Source organism: Cololabis saira, chromosome 16, assembly GCF_033807715.1.
Source record: "Cololabis saira isolate AMF1-May2022 chromosome 16, fColSai1.1, whole genome shotgun sequence".
NCBI classification, from domain to species: Eukaryota; Metazoa; Chordata; class Actinopteri; order Beloniformes; family Belonidae; genus Cololabis; species Cololabis saira.
The window spans coordinates 18,611,154-18,618,290 of NC_084602.1; the positions used below are offsets into that span (position 1 = coordinate 18,611,154).

Sequence of the window (7,137 nt, forward strand, 5' to 3'; positions counted from 1 at the left end):
CTTGTTAGCTGTCTGTCTTCAGGTGAAAAAACTGTGAAAGCATCTCTCTTTGCATGAATTATTTACATAAAATGTTCAAATGAATTTTTGCTTTTGCAGAAAAATAATGGATTTCTATTGTGATTTGACCATGGAAAAAGTCACGCAGCAAATGGGAAGTGGTGTATGAAATTGTTGCTGTCATATCAAGTGCTTCTACTGTGCTTACTGAATTTCTCCAAATACTCATACAGAGGCTTGGCAGTTATAAAAAAATGGGCAAAAGCGGAGTTTATTATACAAACTGTACCTCTTGCCTTTCCTTTTGACTATGCGAGCAAGTGTCTCTGGATTTTTTATTTTTTTGTTTTCTGTTCTTCACACAGCAGTGGGTCAGTATTCCTATTTGGTTGGTGTTGTTTAAAGCAGACTGAAGAGCCAGAAACAGTCAGCACTTGTGTGTAGCCGTGTCCCTGAATATGTGGGTAAAATGTAACTGTGATCAGAGTAAGTGGAGAGGGGCTGCTGCATGTTTTCACTGAGCTGCCCTTGGGGCACAGGTTCAAGACGGCAGCTCAGGATCAATCCCAGTCTGAGAGCTCAGCCTCCAAGCAAATAAAAATCTGTGCAAAGTAAGAAAGACAGACTTGGAAAGAAAATAAATTGTATGTTGATTTAGTTTGTTAGCTGAGTACTCAAGTGTACAGAGAGCGTGTTGGTATGTGTGGGAACTGCACATGTGTATCAGTTAAACTATGTGAAGATGCGCAAGTGTATTCAGCTTAGGAATTCGGGTTTCCTCCAAAAAAGAGGTTTTCCTTGGCATAGCTGTAAACATCGACTGCTTCTCATTCATTAAGCTGACCGTAGACACACATACTGTACCTCATATTTAATTAAACAAGTAGGCTATGTCCAATCAATATTAACATATCCTTTGTACAGGTACACAAGAAGTAACTTTTTTTCTTTTTCAAATTACATGGTCTGAGCAGCTGGGAGTACAGCGTGTGGTTCTGGCCTCTGCATGAATCATCAACCACATGATCTTTGGATGCAGTAGCTCCAACACTGAGCCACCGGCTGTTGCATGGATTAATAGTCTCATGGCAAATTGCCCAAGGCAAGGCAAGGCAAGGCAAGGCAAGGCAAGGCAAGGCAAGGCAAGTTTATTTCTATAACAGAATTCAACAACAAGGTGATTCAAAGTGGTTTACAAGGACATGAAAACATAAATAAAAACAATGATTTAAAATGTAAAAAAAAAAGAGGTTTGTCTTCAACCTGGACCTAGGCCCCGTTTACACGAAGCAAAAACGGAGGCGTTTTCATGCGTTTTGGCCGTTCGTTTACACGAAAACGGAGCTCAAATCCCCCAAAATCCCCCATCATTTCTGAAAACTCCGGCCAAAGTGGAGATTTTCAAAAACTCAGTTTTCACGTTTGCGTCTAAACGGAGGAAAACGGAGGAAAACGGAGGAAAACAGAGGAAAGCAGAGATTTAAGCTTCAGAACATCACATTATGCACCAGAAACTCACCAGCGTCATGTGTGCGACCTGTATTTTTTTGTATTTTACCTGTTTTATATTCTAAAATCACACTTAAAAGTAACTCCACTTCTCTGTCACTCCAAACGAAAGACTCGTTCCGTCTTGGAAGTAAACCCTGAATTATGGTCCCGCGTTAAATCGACGCAGAGCCTACGGCGTAGAGTACGCGGCGATGCGCGCCGTACGGTGCGTGTCGCCGCGTACTCTACGCCGTAGGCTCTGCGTTGGTGTAACGCGGAACCATAAATCAACCTTAACTGGAAGTTACACGTGTCATTTGTTGATGTTTTTCCAGGATTCTGATTGGCTAGCATGACGTTAACAGCGTTTTCATGCGGGCTCGTGTAAACGAGGATATTTTTGAAAACGTAGAGGGGAAAATATCCGTTTTTGTAAATACCCGGCTACGTGTAAACATGGCCTTAAATACACTGTTTCAGCTGATCTGATTTCCGGCAGTTTGTTCCAGACAAACTGAATGCAGTTTGTCCATGTCTGCTTCTGAGTCTGGTAACTGATAAAGGTTTATACTGGGTCAGGAGGTCATTGATGTATTTTGGTCCTAAACCATTCAGAGCTTTATAGACCAGCTTCAGATTTTCAATGATCATACTTAAAAATGGGAGATTTGAGATCGGTGTGTCATTGTTCATTTGTGTTTTGTCAAGATTGTCCTTTTCAGCAGAGGTACAGCTGTTTTTAGTGGCTCTGGAAAATCATCAGACACAATAACTTGCTGAGGCAGCCCAAAGTTGTCCAGAGTGTTAAGGTCTTTAGTCCCTTTGTCCTGAGTGTTGAACACATGTATGTTAAAATCTCCAACAATAATTACTCGGTCAAAATCAACGCAGATCATAGACTACAGGTCACTGAGATCATCAAAAAAGTCTGCACAGTATTTGCGAGGCCTGTAAACATTCAGAAACAGGACACTGGATGAGGCCTTCAGCTGTACAGCCAAATATTCAAAATAGTTCATTTAAATAGATTTAACTGCTTACACTGAAATGATTAATTTAAAATACTGAAAACCCCTCCCCCGCTCACTCTGGCCTGCCTGATAAAACTATAACCCGCAGGGGTCAATTCAATGAGAACAGCAGCACTGTTATTTTGATCTAACCAAGTTTCAGTTAAAAACATAAAAGCCAGGGTGTTCTCAGTGATAAAATCATTAATTAAAAATGGTTTCCCAGCTAAATACCTAACATTTAATAAAGCCAACTTAAGTGTTTTAGAGGTATTATTTGCCCCCTTAGGTTTGGGAGCAGTTTGTGGCACACAAGGTATGTTTACTTTATTTACATATCTAGATTTAGAACGCAACTGTGTTTTGACTGGGCCACATTTCTCCTTTTGTCAAATAAAGGTACAACCATTTTAAAACCTTCTAATAAACAGGGTCATAGATTGTGCTGGGAACAGTCATGACTGCCGTAATCCATTTGTTTGGGGGGCAGTGACGTGTGAATTTTTTTAAAATTCATGCTTTAACCTCACTTTATTTTTAATTATTTGGCACTAGTGACCTTTATTTAAAGAAGGTAGACAGGAAATGGGTATAGAGAGAGGGGTAGACACACACGAAAGAGCAACAGGCCGGGATTCAAACCTGCGCTGCCTGCATGAGGACTACGGCCTCTGTAAATGGCACCCGCTCAACTCACTGAACTATCCAGGGTCCTGACTTTATTTATTCACAAGTAGGTACGAGCAATCCACGGAGTCCTTTTAAATAAAGTTTAAGTATTTTAAATACATACACAGTAATTGTTGAGGTCTACTTACGTTTTAACACATGATTGACGTGTTTTTTTTTATATACTTAAAAAAGAAAACAACAGTTGAGCTGAAGAACCTCTACCTCAATTTAATGAGTAAGATTAAAGTCAGAAGTGGTATACAGAATTAGTTGTAGACTGCTACTGTTATGTCAGCTTTTATGCCTTACTTTCTGCTTTAAAGTGTTAACCCTGTAATGCCAGATGTATCATATTTAATACATACATTTCTGAGATCTTTGGAACACCACCAACATCAAAAAAGGGGGGAAAAAAGGTTTTATACAGACCAAAAAATTATTTAAAAAAATTAAACTACATTAAAAAATACATAGTCACCTAATGTATTCATAATATTGTAGACATTTTATAGAAAATATTAAATACAAGATTGGAAGTGTGTTTGATTTCAATATATAATTACCATCTCTCATTAAAAGTTATTTTATGTCAGGCATTAAAAGGTTTAGCAAGTTTGGTTATTGATGCAATATGCGTTCTGGGATACTTTGCTATCTGAAGTCTACATAAGTCTCCAATGGATGCATCCTTAATAAAATGAGCATGTGCTTGTCTATATGCCTACTTTGAGTTGAAACAGTACTTTGGCTGTAAATTATGTTTTTTTCACAAGAACACATTGTGACGTGTGTATGTATGTGTAGGTGTATGTATATTTGTCATAAAATTGACTAAAACCCAAGTCCTTTAAAATCAGGTGAGCAAGCAATTGCTCCAAGAGACCACATAATCTGGGGGAGCATCTACACTGATTTTTATCCAAAGTAAAATCAGAAATAAGGTAACAACTGATAAAAAGGATGATACCAAGAGGTTAATAAAAACAGCTAAAATAAGGGGAGCGAAAACTACTTGTATAAAAGTCCAAATAAAAACAGTTGTAGAGAAGTCTTATCTGCGGGGGGAAAGGGCACGTGGTACCAATTCCAGACACCGGTGTGAGTGGCTGCGTCAGTTCAGGGAAGTGGGGGATCTGCCTGCAGTTGCTCGGTTCCACAGACCAGCCACTGTAGCCCTGCTATCCTTCATTCCCTCGGGGCACCAACGTCAAGGGCAGGGCAGAGTCACACCCTGCCCGCTTTCACTCTCCGCTCTCTCCGGCGATCGTAGCTTTTGTCACTGGCGGCTCCTCACGTCGCGGGTCTGCTGCGGTTGCTCCTTTACCTGTTCCTTCTTTTCCCCCAGTTCTTCTCTCTTCCATTGTTCCTCCTTCTGTCCCTTTGTCTTTTAAGGGTCCGATCAATGATGTCTCACAGGTGCAGGTGATTTGCAGCAGGGAGGAAGTCAACACCGAGTCCACAATTTCAAAATAAAAGTGCAACAACTCAAATTAAAAACATGCAATAAAATACATGCACTACTGCACACTACAATCATAAATACTGTAAAAACACACTGTACACTACAGCCATAAAATACAACAAAATCTCACCCGTGTGACAAGATGATTATGTGTATATAGAAATGTCAGATTTGACGCTCTCCTAACTTCTGTCTCATCAGCACCCATGAGTATATGCTACCTGTTTTATTCGTTTTTTTAATGTATATTTCAAATGTTTAAACATTTTTAAATATTTGTTAGCCCAGCAAAGCTGTAAAGTCATTGTTACTTGTGCCTCCCAGTCTCATTTTGGTCCCCCACACCTCCAACACAGCAGTTGACTATTTGGCCAAAGATGACGAGCACAAAACATTCATGTGACAGTAAGAGACTACTTCTCCTGAGACAAATATACCCCCAAACTTCTAGTGGGTCAAAAGACATGCTTTAAAATTTACATATGATGAATAAAAAAAATCTGTGCTTGAGACCATTTGTTTGGATGAAGGTATTAGCAACTCAAAGATCTGGCATAGTACAACCCCATCACCTATTTTGGACCATCAAGGTCTGTCATTCTCCTTAAATTGGCCATTCAGATTTACAGGGTTATCCAGTACCTCAGAAATGTTTTTTTTTTTTTTTTTTCTCATGTTGTAACATATATTTCAAAAGAAAAATACCCTACTGGAGAGAGAAGTGGAATTGAGTGACTTAAACCACCTATTAAGAGAATTTGGATCATATGTACATCCAAAATATCACTTGTTAATCTCTTTAAAATGTCATTAATGTCCTTTCAAAGTAAAGAATGTGGGGAAATATTATTGCTAAGTAAATTGCTAATTTTCCTTGTCGAAAGAAATGTGGTCTAGTGTAAGCCTTTACTTTTGAGCATTTAATACTTTGCATCTCTAAAAAAACATTCTCTACTTTGTATTTATTGTGTGATCATGTCTAAGTTGTCCTCTTTCATACTTTATTTACATATCTAGATTTAGAACGCAACTGTGTTTTGACTGGGCCACATTTCTCCTTTTGTCAACTAAAGGTACAGCCATTTAAAACCTTCTAATAAACAGGGTCCTAGATTGTGCTGGGAACAGTCATGACTGCCGTAATCCATTTGTTTGGGGAGCAGTGACGTGTGAATTTTTTTAAAATTCCTGCTTTCACCTCACTTTATTTTTAATTATTTGGCACTAGTGACCTTTATTTAAAGAAGGTAGACAGGAAACGGGTATAGAGAGAGGGGTAGACACACACGAAAGAGCAACAGGCCGGGATTCAAACCTGCGCTGCCTGCATGAGGACTACGGCCTCTGTAAATGGCACCCGCTCAACAGAAATGTTTTTTTTTTTTTTCTCATGTTGTAACATATATTTCAAAAGAAAAATACCCTACTGGAGAGAGAAGTGGAATTGAGTGACTTAAACCACCTATTAAGAGAATTTGGATCATATGTACATCCAAAATATCACTTATTAATCTCTTTAAAATGTCATTAATGTCCTTTCAAAGTAAAGAATGTGGGGAAATATTATTGCTAAGTAAATTGCTAATTTTCCTTGTAGAAAGAAATGTGGTCTAGTGTAAGCCTTTACTTTTGAGCATTTAATACTTTGCATCTCTAAAAAAAACATTCTCTACTTTGTATTTATTGTGTGATCATGTCTAAGTTGTCCTCTTTCATAGAAGCACTGTTGAACAGTTTGTCGGAACTTGTGTTGAAGAATCAGAATCTGTGGTATCTGGATGGCGTAAATGATCAATTTATGAGCTTAGGGACTTGAATCTTGGCAAGTATGAGCGCTGGTGTATGTTTAGGGCTATAATCTGTGTATGAGTCTATATGTACAGGGGAAATGCAAGTGAACTAAATGTCAAGGGCAAGTTGAAGAAGAGAAGGTTGGATCTGAAAGGTAATTTGGCTCTCCAGAGGTAAAAGCCTCAGCTGTAATGGGACGCCCAGGTAAAAGCTTTACACGTATAGGGAACATGTGCGGCAGGTAGATAAGAGAAAGTCGAGTGAGTTACTATCCCCGTGTGTTTGTGTTTGCATGGATGTGTGTTTGTGCTCGGGTGTCTCTGTGGGTGCTAGTGAGTGGGTGTATGATTTTTGTGTGTATTTGGCCCCTGCTGTAACGTAGAAGCCAAAGGCCTGGAACAACACCGTAATCTACTGCGATGCCTACTGCCAAAAAGAGAGAGGTAGAGGGAGAGGAAGAGAAAGAGGGAGAGAGAGCTCCACAGGGAGTTAGCAATCAGGAGACATGGCAGCCGCTTGGCTCTCAGTTATAATGGATGAGTTGAGGTCCTCCTGCATTCCCCTGTGGGGTTTGGTCTGAATCTTCCATCTCTACCCTCTGCTGCACTCTGCAGTCTTGCGGCCAAATATCATGCTGCACATATTCACTCATTCACCTCACGTGTGCCATATATCTCCCAAGTAGTCTTGTTTATATCATTTAATTAATTG

General features: G+C 39.4%; 1 protein-coding gene across 2 annotated transcripts in view; it reads left to right on the top strand.

The window, feature by feature from the left end:
* The window catches only part of pacrg (PARK2 co-regulated), a 188,573-nt gene that overhangs the window by 27,835 nt on the left and 153,601 nt on the right, over positions 1–7,137 (top strand). The window lies entirely within an intron of this gene.